Source organism: Myotis daubentonii, chromosome 2 (assembly GCF_963259705.1).
Source record: "Myotis daubentonii chromosome 2, mMyoDau2.1, whole genome shotgun sequence".
In the NCBI taxonomy this organism is placed as follows: domain Eukaryota; kingdom Metazoa; phylum Chordata; class Mammalia; order Chiroptera; family Vespertilionidae; genus Myotis; species Myotis daubentonii.
This window is the reverse complement of record NC_081841.1, coordinates 166,101,245-166,123,114: the sequence shown is the minus strand read 5'-3', so window position 1 is coordinate 166,123,114 and position 21,870 is coordinate 166,101,245.

Sequence of the window (21,870 nt, the reverse complement as noted above, 5' to 3'; positions counted from 1 at the left end):
TCAGTGATGGGTAAAATTGAATTATGAGGTCTGCATTTCTACCCTGTTATCTTCTTTCTCCTTTACCATGCCTTAAGCGCCCTTCAAAAAGGTGCTTTTTATTGTTGACAGTATTACAGATGTCCCCCATTTCCTCCACCCCTCTCCACCCTTCACCCATCCCCTGCCTTACCCCAGACCTTCATCACACTATTGTTTGTGTCCATGGGTTATGCATATTTGCATATAAGTTCTTTGGTTAATCTCTTTCTTACCGGGGCTGACCAGCAGCCCCTGAATGACGGATGAACAGATTACAGTGGGGCCTTGACTTACGAGTGTCCCAACTAAAGAGTTTTTCGAGATACGAGCTGTCTCTCGGACGATTTTTTGCATTGAGTTGCGAGCTAAAATTCAAGTTACGAGCCAGCTTCAGATACCCCACCACTAGTTGGCACAGCGAACGTCACAGTGAACGCCACAACATCAGCCCAGCATCATGTGTCTCACTCATTCACTTTTTGATTTGACATACGAGTAATTTGAGTTATGAGCTCCGTCACGGAACAAATTAAACTCGTAAGTCAAGGCCCCACTGTACTCTGATACAGTTTCACTGTGAAAGAGAAGGCTAAGGGACAGCCCTGCTAAAGAAGCCAGGCAGCCTGGATTGCCTGCCTCGTTAGGCTTTTATTGGAATTTTTGTCTTTAGATGCAATCAGTAGGGTGAGTAATCTTGAGAGAACATATGTGTTTACATTGTCCTCTAGGCAAGGGCATCCAGGGATTAAACATAAGGATTCCAGGAAACACCTGGGGGTCTGCACATGCACAGATTTGTTTGGAAAGATCAAGGAATAAATAAGGGTGCCACCTTTGATACTCCCCTAAGTCTCCCCTAAGTCAGAATTCCAATAAACAGGGCAGGCGGCCTTTCACACACTTCCCTTTTCTTGGAATATCCTCCTTACAAACTTCCCAGCCAAGTTTCGTGTGCTCCCCACCACTTTCTGTCCCCCTCACCCTCCTCCCCTCTGAGATCTGTCAGTGTGTTCCTTGTATCCATGCCTCTAGATCTATTTTGTTTGTCAGTTTATTTTGTTCATTAGATTCCACATATAGTGAGATCATGTGATATTTGCCTTTCTCTGTCTGGCTTATTTTGCTTAGCATAATAATCTCCAGGTCCATCTAAGCTGTCCCAAAGGGTAAGAAGTCCTTCTTTTTTACAGCCATATAGAATTTCATTGTGAAAATGTACCACAGCTTTTTCATCCACTCATCTACTAGTGGGCACTTGGGCTGTTTCCAAATCTTGGCTATTATAAATAATGCTGCTATGAACATAGGGGTGCATATATTCTTTCTGATTGGTGTTTTGGGTTTCTTAGGATATAGTCCCAGAAGTGGGGCCACTGGGTCAAATGACAGTTGCATTTTTAAATTTTTGAGGAAATTTTATACTGTTCTCCATAATGGCTGCACCAGCCTGCATTCCCACCAGCAGTGCACTAAGGTTCCCCTTTCTCAATATCCTCACCAGCACTTACTGATGGAAGCCATTCTGGCAGGTGTGAGGTGATACCTCACTGTAGTTTTAATTTACATCTCTCTGATGATTAGTGACATTGAGCATTTCTATATGTCTATTGGACATCTGTATGTCCTCACAAAGATGATTTCTTAAAATATATTTTTATTGATTTCAGAGAGGACTGAGAAGGAGAGAGAGATAGAAACATCAATGATGAGAGAGAATCATTGATCGGCTGCCTCTTGCACACCCCCTGCTGGGGATGAAGCCCACAACCCAGGCACGTGCCCCTGGCCAGAATTGAACCTAGGACCCAACGCTCCATCCACTGAGCCAAACCGGCTGGGGCACACAGATGATTTTTTGAGAGGAGAACAGTTTTCCTTCAGTTCCTATTCTTCCCTGCTGCACAGCAACCCCCTATTCTTTATTGCCTATTGCTTGGAGCTCTCTTCATTCTCCTCTCTATTACCATGTACCTGTCCATTTTCTAGAGGTGGCCTGTCTCTGGTCTATTTTATCTTACTGCAAGCCCTCTCCCTAAACTCTACCATAAAAATGCTTTTCTTGAAAGCTTATAGATTCTCCAGAGCTCCCTATTAAATGGATATATACCTAGGAGAAATAGTTTCAATTTTTTTTCTATCAGTTAATACCATAACTGGCATCAACCTCAAGGCAAAAGCTAGTAGTAGTAGGAGTTGAATATGCACAGGCAGAATTTCATATTAAACACCATTAAGAAAAGATTATATATAGTACTACTAGTGGCCTGGTGCATGCATTCCTGCACATTGAAAGGATATTAATTAGAATAAATATTTTAATATCGTTATTAACCCTTCCTCTATAATAGAAGTGTCAGAGATGAAAGAAAATTAGTAAAATGTATATGACAATAATATATAAATTGATTAATAAATAAATAATAACAACATAATATAGCAACAAAGACATGATATAAAAACAACATTGATAAAAACAATGACTGATAAATTGGTTAAACTTATTCTAATATCTCTCTGTATACCATATTAAGAGTAAAAACACTTTCAGAGTGCTTGACCAATTTCCCTTCTGATGAAGTATTTACAACTTTGTCACATGCTCTTTGAACTCAAGAGAAAGCAACATGTAACTGACCATGTCCAAAAATGGGTTCAGGTAGGAATATTCCTACTCTGTCTAGATTGGTGCCAGTGAGAGCTTTATATGTATGCACATGAGCGAGTCAATGTTTATTTTTAAATTGGCAGTGTGTGTCATATGTATCAGCCTATGGGTTGGATGGTCAGTCAGATGGACGGTTGGTCACTTAGCCTTTTAAATATATAGATAATACAGAGTAGGATGAATATTCAGGAATGATTTAGAACAAGTGTTTGAAAATGACTAGTATATATGGCTTAACATACTCTATCCAGGAAAGTTAGGATTCTCAGAAAACAAACTGATGAACTCAGTGAATTCTAAGAATCTTTATAGTCTAGATATCAATATTAATTAACTCAAGCAATTTCCAAATATCTTTTATATTAAAAGGTATAATTTCAGTAATGATATAAAAAGGTATTTAATAAACAATGTAATTGTCCAGTGATAATGTCACTCCCTCATCAGTTTTGCTTACTAGTATAACCTGCAAATAGCCAACTGACTACTAGATCAAATTACTGAGATATAGTTATATAATTTAATACCTACCCCAAAAATACCTAATAAATTAAGAATAATTGTGTTTTATGCCCTACTTTATGAAATGAGAAAGAAGAAATTCACTTTTTAAAATTTATGATTATCTAACCCAACTTCAGTATCACTATTACATGTTAGGAAAGAATCCATTTTCACAAACTACAGTGGCACTTGATGTCAATCAGGGATAAAACTAGTGTGTAGAAAGGGTGTTTAAAGGTCATGGGAGATAATCAACCAAAGACCTTGTATGCATATATGCATAACCCATGGACGCAGACAGTGGGGTGGTAAGGGCCTGGGTCATGGGGAGTGGCAGTAGGAGGGGGGCTGGAGGGGGTTGAATGGGTAAAAAAGGAGACACATGTAATATTTTCAACATAAAGATATTAAAAAATAATAAAGAGCAAAGAATCATCATAATTTTCTTTTCTGTCTTTTCATCCTCCCAAGTTGGCCAGCTAATTGTTTCAGAGAACCAGCAGAGGGAGCACCAACCATTGTGTTTTTGCCTATGTTCAGTTAAAACAAAAGGGACTGTCTTTTCTTTGTGGATTTTTAGACACTCTATCAAGATTGGCAAAACACTTATGAAGTACAAATATTTGTGACTGCTAAATTTTCTCATTAACTATTTATATTAAATCAGTATTGAAACATTTTCTTTATTAATATTTTAAATTATAAAAGTAGTACATGTGTGTTGTACAAAGCGAAACAAATTAGAAAACAGTTTAAAATTTAATAATCTTCTGCCTCCTCTTAAGAGCCTGTGTATTATACTTTCATATCCTTCTCATTAAAACAAGAAAAAAATAACAATTCCTTTTGTATATATTCTTTTATTTTTCCCATCACCATTTATCCCCCCTATGCCCTCTAATAATTCTTAATTTAAAAAATATATATATATCCCCATGTAGTTTTTTACTTGCTTGTTTTTTTCTTTAATGGATTCATACTAAAAAAGCCTATCTTTAGGTAGCAAAATAGCATGAAACATCCATGAATATACAGTGGATTCAATGGGAAATATTATATAAACACAATGTCACACCATGTAAAAACCATGTACATACAGATGAAAAACATATAAAACTGAAATGAGATCACTGTCTTCCAAAAGAAAAATATTTAAACACATATTAATAGATGTGTCGCTCTGGAAAAACAAGCAAGCCAGAATATACACTGCCCTTCTGAAAAAGGCCAAGAGGAATACTATGTGAATTAATTTCTGATTGGCAATTTATATTATCAATCTCTTCACAAAACAAAATGAAGACAAGACAAAGGCAATAAAACTCAACCAGTCAAAGCTTTTAAAAAAATGAAATATATTAAAATGCATTCTTCAAAATTCACAATATTTCACATATTCTAACTGAAGTAAGGGACCTAATTTCTTTCCACTCAAAATCACACTCTGCTGCATAATTTAACTGAAAAGGAAAAAGGATATAGCCATAGATGGCCAGAAGAGGCGCTCCATGCCGTCCTGTTGACTGAACCCTTGAATTTTACTAAGGGTTCCTACCCTTATCCAACCCCATCTTGTTGCAAAGAGAACCTTCTAAATAAGTGGTCTAGGGTTCAGACACCCATCTAGCCAGCTGGTAGCTATCTCTGAAGGTTTATCTTCCTAAGCTCAATACATTGGCAGAAGCTTCGATAGCCCTGACTGTCACTCCCCATCCATTCAACTCAAAGTGCCTTCCTTTCTTTCTCTCTGTATACCCACTTTGTACACAACCTATTAGAGATGTTCTTCGTCTTTGCCAATTTCTATACACCTTGATCTGATAGTATGTGGTTATATAGGAAACACTGCAGGGGTAGAGGGAAAGGGAGAGGGAGACAGAGAGAGAAAGAGAGAAAAGGGCAAAAGAAAAGGGTTTGATGGGGGGTGCGGGGGCAAGGGGGGGGGGGGACTGACCCGGGTAGGAGGGGAAACTCCCTACATATAGGATTATAGAAAGAATTGTTTCAGGTAGTGGAGAGCAACTAGGCGGCTGTGGTTTCCTTTCCATCTCCCCAAAGGCCAGAAAAGGTCATTCTTTTTTGCTTCTTTTTCCCTTTTGCTAAGGGCTTTAAGCTCGAAAATGCCTTTCAATAATCACACCTTCGTGATAAAATAAGGGAACACTGCATAATGATCCTCACTTGAGAGATGAGGAAAACTGAGGAATGGGCAGGTCAAACGCCTGGCTCAATGTCACAGGAAAGGCAGTTGCAAAGTTAGGATAAGACCCAGGGTTCTCGACTCCAGCCCTTTACTTTATCCGCAAAGTCAACACAGGCAGTCTAGATTTGTTATCTCGCCCCCTTCTGTCTCAAAGGCTGAGTGACAAAGAGTGCTTAGTGTGATACTGAGTGTAAATGACAGCACAGGAAGTCCATTCTCAGGGCAAGCTGCGAGACTGGCAGCTGAACGGGAGGCCAGAAAGCAAGTCTGCACAGAGCACTTTCAGTCTACACTCGCTATCTCGCCCCTGCTGTGGCCGAAGTCCACAGGGCCAAGGGGAGGAGTTGTGAGGCTGCATGAGGACACCAGCAGGTCCCAAGTCCACTTAACGCATCAATTTCTGATCATCTCTTAGCAACACAAAAGGCTGTGGCTTCATGAGAAAGACACAAATACCTACAGAACTAGATGTTTTATTATATTATTTTAAATATCATGTTGATATTATAATTCACTTGTGAATTAGAGAATCATTTATGAACCAGGCATAAAATTGCTGTGCAAATTTTCAAGGAACACCGTTTGCTGACATGGTACTAACCTCAGAATTCAACTCCTTGAAACATGTTAATACAGTTCTCAAGGAATTCCATCCAGTCACGTATCACATGTTTGAAGCTGAAAGGCTGAAAGTAAAGAAGTGTTACATCAAAACAGGTTCAGTATGAATATCAGCCATATATGGAAGAAACATTTATATGAAAACCACACCTACTGCTGAATTCAAAGTTGTATCAGCCAAGATCATAGCATAAATGCAAAGTGCGTTAGTCTAGCTGTATAGCAAAAAGTTGCCTTTATTTGTGCTATTATGGCATTGTCATTTACTGCAAAAATAAAGGAAAAAATGGAAAAGGGGAAGACTAGAAATAGAAAAGAAGCTGACAGCGACCCAATTCTAATGTAAATTGAACTTCATTATTATCTTTCTGTAAACATAACTTTTATTGCAAGTAATTTATTACAAATTGATCATCTCTTTAACACACTGAAGGAGGAAAATAATTTTATCATACATAGGACAATATACCAATTTACAATTTTTCATATAATGCTAAATTGTGACCAGCAATTCTTGTTCTAATTTATTAAATGGTGGTCAAATTATCCTGTGACAGAGGTGTTTATATAACTTAATATCTAATTTTATCATTGACTGTTTGCCCTGGCTGGTTTTGCTCAGTGGATATAGCGTTGGCCTGTGGACTGAAGGGTCCTGGGTTCGATTTTGGTCAAGGGCACATGCCCCGGTTGTGGGTTTGATTCCCAGTAGGGGGAGTGCTGAAGGCAACCAATCAATGATTCTCTCTCATCATTGATGTTTCTATCTCTCTGTCCCTCTCTCTTCCTCTCTGAAATCAATAAAAATATATTTTTAAAAAAACAAACATTGACTGTTTAAATAAATTGACTGAACTAGACATAGTTAAAATCTGACAGATGCTTGATTATATTTCTTTTTTAATTCTAAATGTCCACAAGTTGTGAAAACCTAATCTCTTAAGCTATATACTCTGATATTTTCACTTGGGATGGATTTCTGTTTGAATACCAGCCATCTATTAAGTAAAGAGAAAGAGCAATCACCACAAAAGGTAATTGTTTTATATTGTTTAGTTATATTTCTAATTATTGGTAAGGTCAATCAGAGGTTGGCAGATTTTTCCAGAATCTGGAAAGCAAACACATTCAAGGAGGGAAAGATGCACACCAAGAAAAACACAAAGACAAGCACAAAGAGACACAAAGAGATAGAAAAAGCCCCAAATGTGCTTCCTTAAAATACCAGACTGCTTCAGTGAGGACATATGCACTAGCGTGGGGTTCCTAAATCAACAGACGGAAGAAAAACTGCCTTGTCATCACAACTCCAAAATATATGGGTCTCATGAGAAACAACTATGTGGAGCTGTACATCTAAATCCCAAACCTCTGTGGAAGAAAACAAATTTCAGCTGTACAATAAATTGGAAACTACACCAAACACATTCTAAGAACGAGAGCCACTAAACTCACTTTCCTTTCAAAAGTGGGGAGAGAACAGATAAGGGCCGCTCACTGCAGCAAACAGAATGCAAAAAGGAAAAGGCTAAATAAAAAAGACCGATGAAAGCATCACATTAAAAAGAGAAGTGTTTAGTTGTTCAATCATCCAAATTGCTTTGCCAAATTTTGACATGCTTGATTTCCTGTAGTTAAAAATCTCTCTCCTCTCTCTCTTTTTTTTGTCTTAGAAAAAAAAAAAAAAGTGAGGAAAAATAACCAGCTGTTCCTTGTATAGTTCAGGAAACAAGTTTGATTTATTACTTTAAGGTTATTTTCGAATAAGCTGCTTGTGGCAGCCAGAGTGCAAGAAAAGTCACTGAGGCCTGTCCACTTGAAGGGCTCAAACTGTTTCCTGAACAGTCCTTCCTCACTCCGCACCTCCGACGGCTATTATTGACAACGTGTGACGGGGGCCTTCCAGGATTTTAAAACAGCAGGGGTCCCGGCCGGACAATCGGGCTGTCAATTACCTTTTCCCCTGTGGTGAAAAAGGGGCCCAAGACAATGCCACTTCCCAGCGGGGAGCTGTGCAGCTCCGAGGACGTAACCCACGCTCGCTCCGTTCGGCATTCAAAACTCAGTAAATGGTCGGTGCCTTCACTTTTGTCTGTGAGTGTCAGTTTAAACCAGAATTACTGCAAGGTAGATGTCTCCATGGGAGGATTTTTAAGTTCTTGATAGGGCAAAATTGACTCTATACATTGTTATCTCTGGGCTTTGTGTATTTTTTTTTTCTAAAACTCAAATGGGTACAAAGAGGCCCCCTCTACCCCCTCCTCCCCCCCCCCCCCCCCCGCCCCCAATCCCAGCCCCCTTCTGTAGGCTTGTCCTCCGGGAACGCCCAGCCCTCTCTACCTATACTGAGGCTTTAAAAACTTCCTGTAGGCATTGATGACTTGCTGTGAGGACTGTCCATCATCCCGCGCCTTTGTCCGGCAGTCACTTCCATTCCGAATTTGACTGACTGAGGAAGCCCGAGTTATTTGTAAAGAACAACAAGGCTTTTCATTCATAATTTTAGTAGGGGGACAGGGTGCTAATGACTGAGCTTGAATAACTAGGCGATGTGGTATTCAAGGCAGGAAGAAGCCCAACCGGCTGCCAGAGGACGGGAAGCGAGGATGTAGGTGAAAAGTGCCTGGGTAAAATCCGCCAAACAATGATATGAGGATCACCCTGTACACAAATAAAAAGTCTGTAAAAGGTGAGACGATCAAAAAGATGGAAGCAGGAAGGAGGGCAGGGAAAGTCTAACAGGATTTCATTAGCTTTGGGGTCAAGTTACAGGGCAGAGTTTACAGAATCCGAAACCCATAAAGTGTCTACAGAGGAAGTGATCTTTTCTTCCTCTGCTGGTTCTCCTACAAAAACAAAAAAGTTAAAAAAAAAAACAAAAAAAAAAAAACTGGTTTTCACTCTCTTTTGCTACCTTTCATATGTTCAGACAAAGAGAGTTTATTTTCCAGGGTCCTCAGATTGACAATCAAGCCTGGGTTCCATAGGGCATACTTTTGGGGTCTATAGTCAATTTTATATGCATGCAGCATAAATATTGTATATAATAATTTTACATACTTGCTGCTTCCAAGGAGGATTTATAAAAATGTACATTTCTGGTTGAATTTAACTGCAGAGCGAAGTACTATGAATTTTTGTGTGTTTTCTTTGTTTGTTTTTTGTTTTTTGCTAAAATAAAATTGTGCTTTGGAGTTTTTAAGAAATTAAAAGCATCATATTAAAAATTTTTAAGTGCATGATTTTACACAGATTTATAAAGAATAATCCAAAATAACAATGTTGCACATTTTTTATCTATTGTAAATTAGCAGAAGGATACAAACTGTTTTTTTTCAAAACAGATTCCATACATGAGGAATGGTTCATTCATCATTGGAAGATTTTTACTATGTCTGCTGTTAAATCAAGTCAAATGAAGGTTAAATTGAACTATAACAAATGCTGATTTATGTAGAAATCAGCAAAAATAAATTGTCAGGCAATGAGACTCTTTAGCTCTGTCTTGGTTGAATCAATTAGGACTATTGGTCTTCGAAGCACTTAGGGCTACTGAGGCCCAAGGTCAAAGTTCAGACTCTGGCTGAGTGTTTACTTAGTTCCATTTTCCTGGGTCATAAGCTGACACAACAAATGTTCTTAAAAACTGAGGATTTAACTACAACCACTATGCAGTTAAAATCCTTGATTTCATTTCAGTCTGACAACCAATCTGTTCTAAGCAGTGAGAAAACTAAGGTATGGAAGAATTCCAGTACTTTCCATATATTTCCACCTGAGAACCCAACAAAGGGAAAGGACAGAGAACATATTCTTAGTGTTCCAAAACTAACCTAAAAGTTTCAATGGGATTTCTTCTCTTGGTTGCGTTGTTGTTATTGTTATTATTGGCTTGTGTTTTAAGAATGTACGTGGATTGAAATAGTTAGGTGGACCCTATTTATCTTGAGGCTTCCTGTGTCCCCTGGTATATCTTCAGATCCTTAACAACAAATCCTTAGTTGTTTCTTTCCAGCTTTATTGAGGTAGATATATATATATATATATATATATATATATATATATATATATATATCCCTAATATGCAAATAGGCCAAACAGCAAAACAACCAAACAACTGGTTGTTATGATGTGCGCTGACCACCAGGGGGCATGCACAGAAATTGGCGGGTGTCGGCAACAGGAGGCAGAGCACGGAACATGGCGGGTGTCAGCTGTGGTGGGATGGTGGAGCAGGTGAGCGAGGGTACCAGACAAGGCGGGGTGCTGGTCGCTGTCGTCAGGGCAAGCCTCTGGTGGTTACTGAAAATTCTTTGCTCCTGCACACCATAGTCCTGCCCAGAGCTTGCACCTGCTGCTGGCACCGGCCCAGCACCTGGCGCTGGTCCCGATTGCTCAGTGCTGTCAGTGGGTGCGAGCGGCAGCTCCTGGCCCTGATCGCCCCTGAGGTCTTCTCCACCTTCCCCTGCTCCTGAGAGGTGATTGGGGCAGCAGCCACCGCTCGCACCCACTGCTGGCTCTAGCCCCAATTGCTCTGCGCCATCAGTGGGTGCAAGCAGGGCTGGCGCCGTCAGCACATGGGAGCAGCAGCAGTGGGAGCGGGGCTTCCAGCAGACAGGGAACTGGGGGCCATGGAGGGAGGGGCCGGGCTGGGGTGCAGAGGATGGGCCAAAACCCGCCCCCATACCCACCACAGGCTCACAGCCCACCGTTCCTTTCAAGGTGCACGAATTCGTGCACTGGGCCCCTAGTTGACATATAAAATTGTACTATATTTGAAGTGTACAAAATGATGATTTGATATATGTATACATTTTGAAATGATTTCCACAACAAATTAATCAGTACATCTATTATCTCAAATAGTTCCGTGTGTGTGCATAAGAACCCTTAAGATCTCTCTTAGCAATTTTCAAGTATATGATACAGTATTGTTACTATAGTCACCAAGCTGTATATTAGATCCTCAGAACTTATTCATCCTGGAACTGAAAGTTGGTACCCTTTTACCAACCTCTTCCCATTTTACCTCTCCCTTAGCCTCTGGTGACGACCATTATACTCTCTGTTCTAGTAGTTTAAATCCTTAGATTTTTGAGAACAGCATTAAGTAACTTGGCCCAAGACTTAGAATTAATGATTGGTTGAGAGTTCTATCATATCCTGGTGAGTCTAGATTCAAAAGCAAGTGAGGACCACTATGTTATTCCATCCACCACCCCTGGGAACCCACAGCTCAGGCCCCAGTTCCATGAATGACAAACAGATGCCATGATTGGCCAGGCCGATGCCCAGGCCAAACCACAAAGTAAGCATGTGGTTTTTTTCACCTCAGACTTCCCTTTCAACTGCCCTTATCTTCTCAGGTGGAGGTCAATGTTAATAATTGGTTCTCTGGGGTACACAGGATTTGGTGATTTCTGTGTTGTAAATAAACTCACCATGGCTGATTTTCAAACCCAATACCATCATTAAATGTGGAGATGAGACAAGATATCATTAATCAGCTCTTTCAAGCAAGTGTGAGGCCGGTATAGCATCTTCATCTATCTATACTTTGTTTAGTGTCTACTCCATTTTCTATTCTTGTTCTCAGTGAGCTATCAATCTCTATTATGGCTTTATTATAATAATATAATGACTTTCATTTATTGAGGACTTATTACAAATCAGACCTCTTCTAAAGCTCTATATGTATTATTCATGTAATCCTAACACTGATGCTCAGACAAAGGAAATATTTTTATCTCCACCTATGGGTGAGGAAACTACAGCAGGTGGAGATTTAATCTATAATAATAAAAGGATAACATGCTAATTAGACCAGACGTCCTTCCAGACGGCCTTCTGGATGAAGCCAGGGCTGCAAGGGAAGCTGGTGCCAGCAGCCAGGGGAAGGAAGGCCTACTCTTGCACGAATTTCATGCATCGGGCCTCTAGTTTTTATATAAGGCCCCCTCCCAGGTTAATGAAAATCAGATTCTATGTGAAGGATCATGTCATCTGATTTTTTCTAATCTCCCCATGTAATTCTTTTTTTAATTTTTTTAAAATGTATTGACTGATTGGTTTGAGAGAGAAACATCAAACTGTTGTTTGGCTTATTTATGCATTCATTGGTTGATACTTGTACTAGTATGTGCCCTGACCAGGAATTGAACCTGAAACCTTGGTGTATTGGGAAGATACTCTAACCAACTGAGCTACCAGCTAAGACTCCCCATGTAATTCTAATGTTGCAGCTGGGGTTTGAGAACCATTGATCTAGAAAACAAAGAAAGAATTGCTATTTGAAAAAATATATAATAACTTTCCAATTAAAAGTGGCTAACTACATGTTGGGTCTTGGATAAAGCTCAATTCACACTTCTATTTGGTTATGCAGACACACACACCATACATGAAAAACCTCTGTAGAGATTAATAAAGTGAGAATGCAGACAATCTTCAGGATATGATGCAGTTTTTCTAAAAAAATATATTCTAATCTAAATATCCCAATAAGTGAGGTAGCAGTAGATTTTGAAATGTCTAACTTTAATTTCAAATATTCTTCTATTGTTATTTACTTAATTTCCTTAATTTGAGGTCACCAGATAAAATATAGTATGAGACATACTTATGTTTATTTAAATCAATTATTGGTTGTTTATCTGAAATGCAATTGTGACGGAGTGTCCCATATTTTTATGTCTTTAATCTGTCAAGCCTGGCATAATTTGGGGCTAGAATTTTCATGCTTTGAATCAAAACTCAAGTATTATTTTCCTTCAGTTTTCATCTTCCAAACTTATCCATTCTCCAGATTTGGCCTAGTGATTATGCCAATAAACAAAATGGCTTTACTATCTATTTACCGAATTAATTTCCAATGATTTTGATCCTTAATATTAAACTGTAAATTTACTACAATGGTCAATATTTTTATAGTTTGGATTCCAGGAAACTCTTTTAAGCAATTGAACACAGCCAGAAACCAGAAATGTAAGGATTATTAGGCATGCGTTTACATACAAATTGAAAATGTCTTTATGACAAAAGACAAAACAAAACAATACTAAAAGTAAATTTGACAAATAAATGAAAAATAGGGGGGGCAATATTTAGATTCTAAAATAAGAAAGATGAAAATCAACAAAAGGCAAGCACCCCAATTTAAAAATGGACAAAGGATATCAAGTTGAATTCACCAGAAAAAAATGCAAATGTCTAGTAAATATATGAAAATATGCTTAACTTCAGAAGTAAACAAAGAGATACAAAATGAAACAATGAGATGTCATGATTCACCTATCAGATAACACAGACTAAAAATTTTGACAAAACTCACTATTGGTGAGAGTTTTAAAAAACAGTCCCTCTCATAAACTGGGAATAGAAATGTAAACTGGAATAATCTTTTAGTGAGCTTATTAGCAATATTATTAAAATTTTAATAGGCACAAATTTACCTCAAATAAATCCTATTTCTTTGAATGTTTGTCTGGAACAGTGCTCCATTGCTTGTAAGTTACAGTCCTCCCCCAACTCATGAATAATTTTGCCCTTGAACAAAGGGCATAAAACTCATTACTAAACTGCTTTAGTTTTGTCAGTTGATATGTCCTACGAGAGTAAGACAAATGTGCAAATACATATGAACAAGAATTCTTATCACAGCATAATTTATTCTAGCAAATCAACCTGTCCTCAAGCCCTCAGAAACAGGGAATCTATTCCTGGCTGGTGGTGCTCTCTGGTTAGAGCATCAGCCCGAGTACAGAAGGTCTTGTGTTAGATTCCTGGTCAAGGTCTTGATCCCAGTAGTGGGTATGCAGGAGGTAACTTATCAATGATTCTCATCATTGATGTTTCTATCTCCCTCTCCCTCTCCCTTCCTCTGTGTAAAATCAATAAAATATATTAAAATAAATAAATAATTTTAAAAAAGAAGAAGAAGAAGAAGAAGGTAGGACCTGAAAACAACTTATTTTAACAATTGTATGAAGTTCTTGGGGAAAAGATGCCAAATATGGGAAGAGAATCGTTTGTCTATTGCCACAAACTCTGGCCCAGCCTGAGGCTGAAATGCCCCTATGATGTCTTGAATATACTTGCAGGATTCTTAGCCAAATGCCATTATAAAATTACATTGGTCTCTTTCACCCACACCGTTGGTACATATTCAGAGAATTTTAGCTTCTTAGTGAACCACTTAAAATTTGTATTATCAAAATGAGAGGATGACAGATAGATAAACTGGGGCTCAAAGAGATCAAACAACTGCCCTGCTCAGAGGCTGTGTCTTTCATGAACCTCTTGCACTGCTCCTTAAACCCTCAAGCATCAATAACATCCAGTTGTAAACTGCCTTAGTGGATTCACCCCAATGGCTTTCTAGTATTTTCATGGCTATTTGCATACTCTCCCATTTAGTTTGTCAGTTCCTTGCAGTCAGAAACTAGTTAGTTCTTATCTCGAACTCCCTGAGCAAAGTGATAGAGCCATAGCTCCCAGGCCAAGGCCAAAAAGACAAGAATTTTGCCCCCATAAGGCCACACCATATTGACATTAAATAAGTGAGAGCCCTTGATATGTATTTTCCCTCCAAATTCTGGAGATTAACGCTTGGTAAATAGTGTGAGACTCTAAACCTCAGAATTCTGTTGGATTATTATACTCTAGGCATGTGCAAATCCACCTTTACACACAACATAATAACCTAAAGAATAAAATATGGCATTCTAGTATACAAAAAATACCTCTGCCACAGATCATTTGATGTAAGTGAATATACATCCTCCTCTCACAGCGGATAGAACTTCAACACCAGGGCAGACACAAATCTCCCTCCCCCAAAATAAAGTTAAGTTCAGTGCTGGATACAAGCCCAAATGTGGAGGCCACTCTGAAGAAGAAACACATTTCTTATGCCTACAGACTTCTTGAACAGGCATTCAATGAGTAGACTTTACAGGCAGAAACAACCACATCAGCCAAATCGGCCAGTCCCTTCTTCCCTAAAGTGCTCTACCTACTTTGAGAAGGTTACACATGAAAACAAAAATTAATATAAATACTGACTATTCATAGCTGAATACAGCTAATAACAGTCATTAAAACTTGTTCTAAATCTCAATGTGTGTTCTCACACAAATAAGATACATAAAATCAAATTGTGCTTACAAATTTTAAAAGTTATTGAAAATATGGAGGCAAAATAGCTAATTTTACCAAATAAACTACCAAACGCATTTAATTGAAATTATCACTGCTATTTATTGAGAGCTTCCCACGTGTTAAGCTTTGTATATATTTTATATCATGCAATCTCCACAGCAACCCTTTCACAGATGGGAACTACAGTTAATTATTTCATTTATTCACCCTATTTAAAAATAACATTTAAGTTCCTTAAATTGCCAGACGCTTCAGTGCTGGGGATAAAATGGCAGGCAAAATCTGACTTGGATTCTAACCTCATGGAGCTTAGAATACAGTGAAGGAAACAGTTATTAGTCAAATGATTACTTAATTTTGTAGCAGAAAAGGTCAGGAGAGGAAAAAGAGAGATTTGACCTAGTCATAGAGGTCAGAAAAAGCTGTCCTGAAAAAAATCACAACAGAGATTTAAAAGATAAGTAGGAGTTAATATGGCAAAAGGCCAGAAAAGAGAATGTCCCTTTGGCAGGAAAGAGGTAATTTTGAGCAACCTACAGGTCATGGCTTCAGAGCAGAAAACAGGGCAATGTGGTGTAACAGATGACTGGGAAGAGAAGGGTGCTGGACTATAGGACCTTGAAGTTGGGTTAAGGACTTGAATCTTTATCCGAGGAATAATCAGAAGCAGGGGATGCTTAAATGTTTTGGGTTTGCCCAATGTGGCCTAGATTTCAGAACCTATGAGGATATTTAAGAGTACAACCTTCAGTATAATTTTCTTTTAGGAATTACCATTAAAAAATAAGCAATGATATAATTTTAAAGGTCTGATTTCTAACTTGGCAAGTGCATTATGTCAAAATCTTTTAGAGTATGATACAGGTATGGTGAAAAGCGTATTTCTCAAAATGACAAGGAGATTTTCACAAAGAACAAGAAAAATAAAATGATTCACTATGTGGTGACTTTCTTGCAGCTATTTTTAAAATACATTCTTAAAAGTTAGCAAAATGCTAACTTCTTAATTTGAATTTACAGATTAACATTGATTTTAATTAATATTGCCATACTTTTGCCACATGTACTTTTCAAAGTAAGAAACTCATAGGTGTTTACTTTAATCTGTATTCTCTAGCCTTCTACCATCTACCTGTTTGATAATTTCTTGATCATATAGTTTAAGAATAGGTGTCCCCTACCGGCTTCCTTTCTATCACATGAAAATTCCACAAAGATTTATTTTCTAACCACCATGCTATACACCTGAAACTAATACAAAATATTATTAAATGTAAACTATAATTGAAAAATAAACGACACAAACATTTTTAAAAATATTTATTTTTGCCCTAGCCAGGTGGCTAAGTTGATTGGAGCATCACCTGTGCACCAAAAGATTGCAGGTTTGATTCCCGGTCAGAGTACAAACCTACGTTTTGGGTTTGATCCCTGCCTAGTCAGAGAGCCTATAGGAAGCAACCGATGGATGTTTCTCCCTCACATCGATGTTTCTCTCTCTCTCCCCTTCTCTCTCTCTCTCTCTCTCTCTCTCTCTCTCTCTCTCTCTCTCTCCTCTCCAAATACATTCTAAGAAGAAAAAAAAAAGACATATCCTTTGGTGAAGATTAAAAAAAGAAGATTCCTTTTTTAACTTTCTATTTTTTTAATATAGTTTTTTACTGATTTCAGAGAGGAAGGAAGAGGGAGAGAGAGATAGAAACATCAATGAGAGAATCATTGACAGGCTGCCTCCTGCACGCCCTCTACTGGCGATTGAGCCCACAACCCAGGCATGGACCCTGACCAGGAATCTGACTGTGACCTCCTGGTTCACAGGCCAACGCTCAACTGCTGAGCACCACAGCAGCTGGGCAACTTTCTATTTTGTTACCAAAAGATCACCAGTTCAATTCCAGGTCAGAGGCATACAGGAGGTAGCCTATCAATGCTTCTCTCTCTCTCTCTCTCTCTCTCTCTCTCTCTCTCTCTCTCTCTTTCTCTCTCTCTCTCAAATCAATAAAAAAAAAATTTAAAAAAAAAAGCAAAACTCATTTCAGTTACGTCCTGATAAATATGCAAAACACAATGATAATTTCCAGGCTAGAGGAATGACTTAAATTCTGTCATTAAAAAATTTAAAAACTTTTCATTTGTTGTCACAAAATTAAGATGTTAAATATTTACTTATTTTGATTACATTCATTAGTTTCACTTATTGGAAAGCACTTATGGAGTGTCTAATGTTGAGATTGGAATCAATCCTTTTTTAAGAATGAGATGGTGAAAAATCTATTTCCATTCCAGGACCCTAACAAAGAAGTCCAAAGTAGGCCTGATGTATACTCTCCAAATACTTGGAATAGTCTATCTTTTTAAAGAGACTCTGCCAACAGGGAGTATGTATAGAAAAGCTATTTGATATAATCCCACCATATTCATAAATGATTCACAATTCACTGTAACTTCAAAACACTTCTTGTCCAAAGGCACAAATTAAATCTGCATACACTCTTATTCCATTTCCCTGATTGAACATTTTTATGTTTACACTGCTGTTAACTGAGGTTGGTTTGGGACTGGCTGGCAGCCTTGATATTATTGTGTCATCTGGACCTTAAGAATGGCTTTAGTGGAATCTGTTTGGCTACATCTTCCTTAGAGAACAGGTTGAACTTCCTATGCCCTTCTAATCAAGTGTCCACATAATGAGAAGTATAAAACCAAAACTTCCTATTTATTCAGAGGCTAAAATCTCCCTATTGCTATTAAGGTTGGCCGGTAATATCTAAATAATCATTTCAACTTATGATTTTCACTTATATGAAGTATTAGCATCTGGGTTAAAGAAATTCAGGGGGAAAATGGGCTTAAATGTTTAAAACAAACAGAAAAAAACAAATAAACCTAGGGTTATTGTGGGGAGAGTAGGCAAAGCAACAATATACTGTTTCCACTGATTACACTTTCTCTGCCTACATCAGTCCTACAAAGGAAGACACTTGATGTTCAGTAAAGAAATAAATATATTGGAAATAGAATGAGAAAAATCATGTTGGCCAGCACAGAAATACTGTTTTACCTTGTTAACGAACTTCAGTCCACATCTGATTTTGCATAAATTTCAGTAATAATGTGCATAGATCTAGCAGGAAGATTGATTAACCAATAAAAACCACAAGATTGAATGTAAGATTTCTGAAAAAGACTAGACCCACAGGAGCCACAAAGACTACTCCTCTTACCCTGGGATAACTCCAGATCTTTCCCAAGTTGATTTTGAAATAAAGGACATCACCGAGTTGATTTAGGAATAACGGTTAGATGCAGAGATAAATTGTTCCCAGTTCTCCAAGCCGCCTAGATAAGAACTCAAGTGGTCCGTTTTTAATTCCTTTGCATGTTTTAGTGCAGCCACTCCCAATTCCCTCTTAGAGGCAATATCAATAGAATTTAGAAAATCAAAGCAATTCAAAGAGTGACATGACTCACAATGCTGCCAAAATCAAAAGGTCCATTATTGGAAAACCCTTTAATTGAGGAAGTGTAGTGAAGCATGGGAGACTTGGTTGGAAAGTTTGTAAGGAGGACATTCCAAAAGGGAAGTGGGCTGAAGGCAGCCTGCCCTGTTTCTCGGAATTCCAACTGAAGGCAGCACCCCTAATTGCTTCTTGACCTTTCCAAACAAGTCTGTGCATGTGCAGATCCTCGGGTGTTTACCGGAATCCTTATGCTTAATCTTTAAATGTCCTTGCTTAAAGGACACTGCAGACACATGTATCCCCCTCAAGATTACTTACCCTACTGATTGTATCTAAAAGATAAACTTTATCTTAAACTGCTGTTACAATAAAAGCCTGACAAGGTAGGCAATTGAGGCTGTCTGGTCCCTTTAGCCAGGCAGTCCCTTAGCCCTCTCTTTCACAGAGAACCTGTATCAGAGTAATCATTCATCCATTGCTCAGGGTCTGCTGGTCAGCCCTGACAAGGAAGGTCCCTCTCAGAAGAGTCCCTGCAGAAATTAAGTTTATTATTGCAATTGGGATCTGAGGAGAAATAATGGTTGAAAGACCTAAATTGCTATTCTTAGAAACAGTATACACTGGTGTGCTCTAGGCTGGGTTTAAATGTGAATAGATAAATAAATTTCCTTGATTATAAAACTAACAAAATAACCAAATCATCAATGGCTATTAATTCTTCTTTGTTTCAAGAACACATCATATCCACTGGGGGGGGTAGGGGAGGCTGGGGGAAGGTCAAGGGGGGAAAAAAAAGGAGACATATGTAATACTCTTTGTAATACTTTAAGCAATAAAACAAAAAAACAAACAAAAAAAAGGACACATCATATCACTGCAAGATTTCTCTTTGGTTATCAAAACTGGTTCTGAACCCAGTAAGGTCAAGTGATTTGGTCAACCTCAAAAAGAAACTTGAACTAGAGTTGCTTAAAGCTACATTCGCCTATTACTACACATAAATCAGAAGCTTAGATGAGTAATTGCAACCTTGAAAATATCTGACTTAACTAGGCCGACATACCTACTGGTAAAAAAGCATGTCCTCATTGTCCATCCTGATGTCTTCTACCAAAGATAAAAATAAGCAAAATTCACATAGGTCCCACTCAGGGGACATATAATACTTTCAACAATAAAGATTTTTTAAAAATAAAAGTAAGAAACAAACAAACAAACAAGCCCAGCCAGCATGGCTCAGTGGTTGAGTGTCAACCTATGAACCAGGAGGTCACGGTTCAATTCCCAGTCAGGGCACATGCCAGGTTGAGTTTCGGGCTCAATCCCCAGTTAGGGGCATGCAGGAGGCAACCAATTAATGCTTCTCTCTCATCTTTGATGTTTCTATCTCTGTCTCCCTCTCCCTTCCTCTCTGAAATCAATAAAAAATATATTAAAAATAAATAAATACATTGAGAATAGTTATAGCTATAAAAGGAAGTAAATCCAAATAAATGAATATGGAAAGTAAAATGAAGGCTGAGATCCCAAATGTATGACATCCAGTCCTGTTCAACTGTTAGGACTAAGTAGGCATGTTACCCCCAGAATTTGGAGAACTTGGTGCAGCATGAGTTTCCATGGACTTGATATTTTTCAACATTGAGCAAATGGCAACACCTATTCAGGCATCAAGGCTGCCTCTCTGGAAGTCTCCACAACACATTTGAAAATGGACTCCATTGTCAAGTTTTGCATAACATTCTTTCATAATTCCAAAGAATCATCCAGAATTAATCCCAGTCATAATTTTGTAATGCAACATGAAAATCAACTTGGGAATTTGTTACAAGAGCTGCACCAAACGCTTCATTGTGTGTACATGCACATGCATACACATAAACATAATTCCTCTTAGGGATTATAACTCCCTAAGTAAACTTTGAAGGCACAATATACTGCTTTATACACCATGTCTGAAAAATAATAATTGCACTACATAAAATAAATAGTAAGGAGTAAATTAGAAAGAATCCAACAGATTTCTGTTTTTACCTCGTGCTTAAATTATAGGTTAAATGTTTTCCCAGCCAGCAAGTGGGAGGCTGTGGGGAAGGAGGGGAGAGCTAGATTACATGGGATTCCTTCTAGCTCATGAAGGATAAATATAATTTCCTAGCTTCTTCCCTATTGACTTGATAAAAATATAAGGTGCTCTAACCAGCCGGAAGCTCCTTTTTTAAAATTCCATTTTATGCTTTGATCCAGAACAACCTGTCTTCGCAGAGTTCCTGCAGCGCTGGGAGAATAGCATGGGCACAGTGTCTTCTAAGCAGCAGCCGGCGGGGGCAGGGGATTGAAGAGGCGAAGGGAAGGCGTCTCTTTCACCTGTTCTGCTGCGGGCGCTGGGCAGCGCGTTCCGACCAGGCTTGCACAACCTGGCTGTGGCCCCCAACTCCTCCTTCTTGGTAAAGGCTGGAGTTCTTCCGAACCCAAGGTACCTCATTTCGCATTACAAACAGAATGTGTCGGAGGAGATGATAGGGAAAGCTACCTGCTATGGCATTTATGTTACAAATACTTTTTTTTTTTTTTTTTTTTTGCATTTTGAACCAGCCGACCTAATGTATATTTTATGAGTAAAAGCAACCTCGCCAGAGTTTTGGGGAAGAAGGCTGCCGCAGCCCCGCGCCTGGCGGGCGCCCTCTGGCGGCCGGACGCGCCGTAAGTGCCGCGGCGCCTGCCGTCACCCGGAGGCTCTCAGAACTAGGGCGTCGGGGGAGCGGCTGGCGTGGGGAGGGTGGGCTCGGTAGATCGGCGCCTGCAGCCCCCGGGACGCGGCCGAGCCCTCTCACCGAGCCTCGTCCACCCTCACCCGAGGGTGGGGGGGGGGGGCACGTAGGCCAGCGCCCGGAAATAACGCATGGCACTTCCCCTGCCATCTCTGGTTCTAAACCCCGGGAGAGTGGGGAGAGCCCTAACGAAACATGGAGAAGGGAGGGCGAGGACGCCGCGCGGCAGGGAAGGTGCCCGCCCGGGACGTGCGAGAGCGAGAGCTCGGAGGGGGCAGCGAGTGCCAGGGCGGCTGCAAACGGATGTGGGCTGGAGCAGGACCCAACCCGAGGAATCAAGCACCACGTTTTCCTAGCACCGGAGCTCCACACGGGGGCACGATCGCAGGTGCTATTCGGAAGTACTAATCGTACTTCCCTGTGAAAACATTCTGTAAATCACTTGAATCCAATATTAGGAGTTTG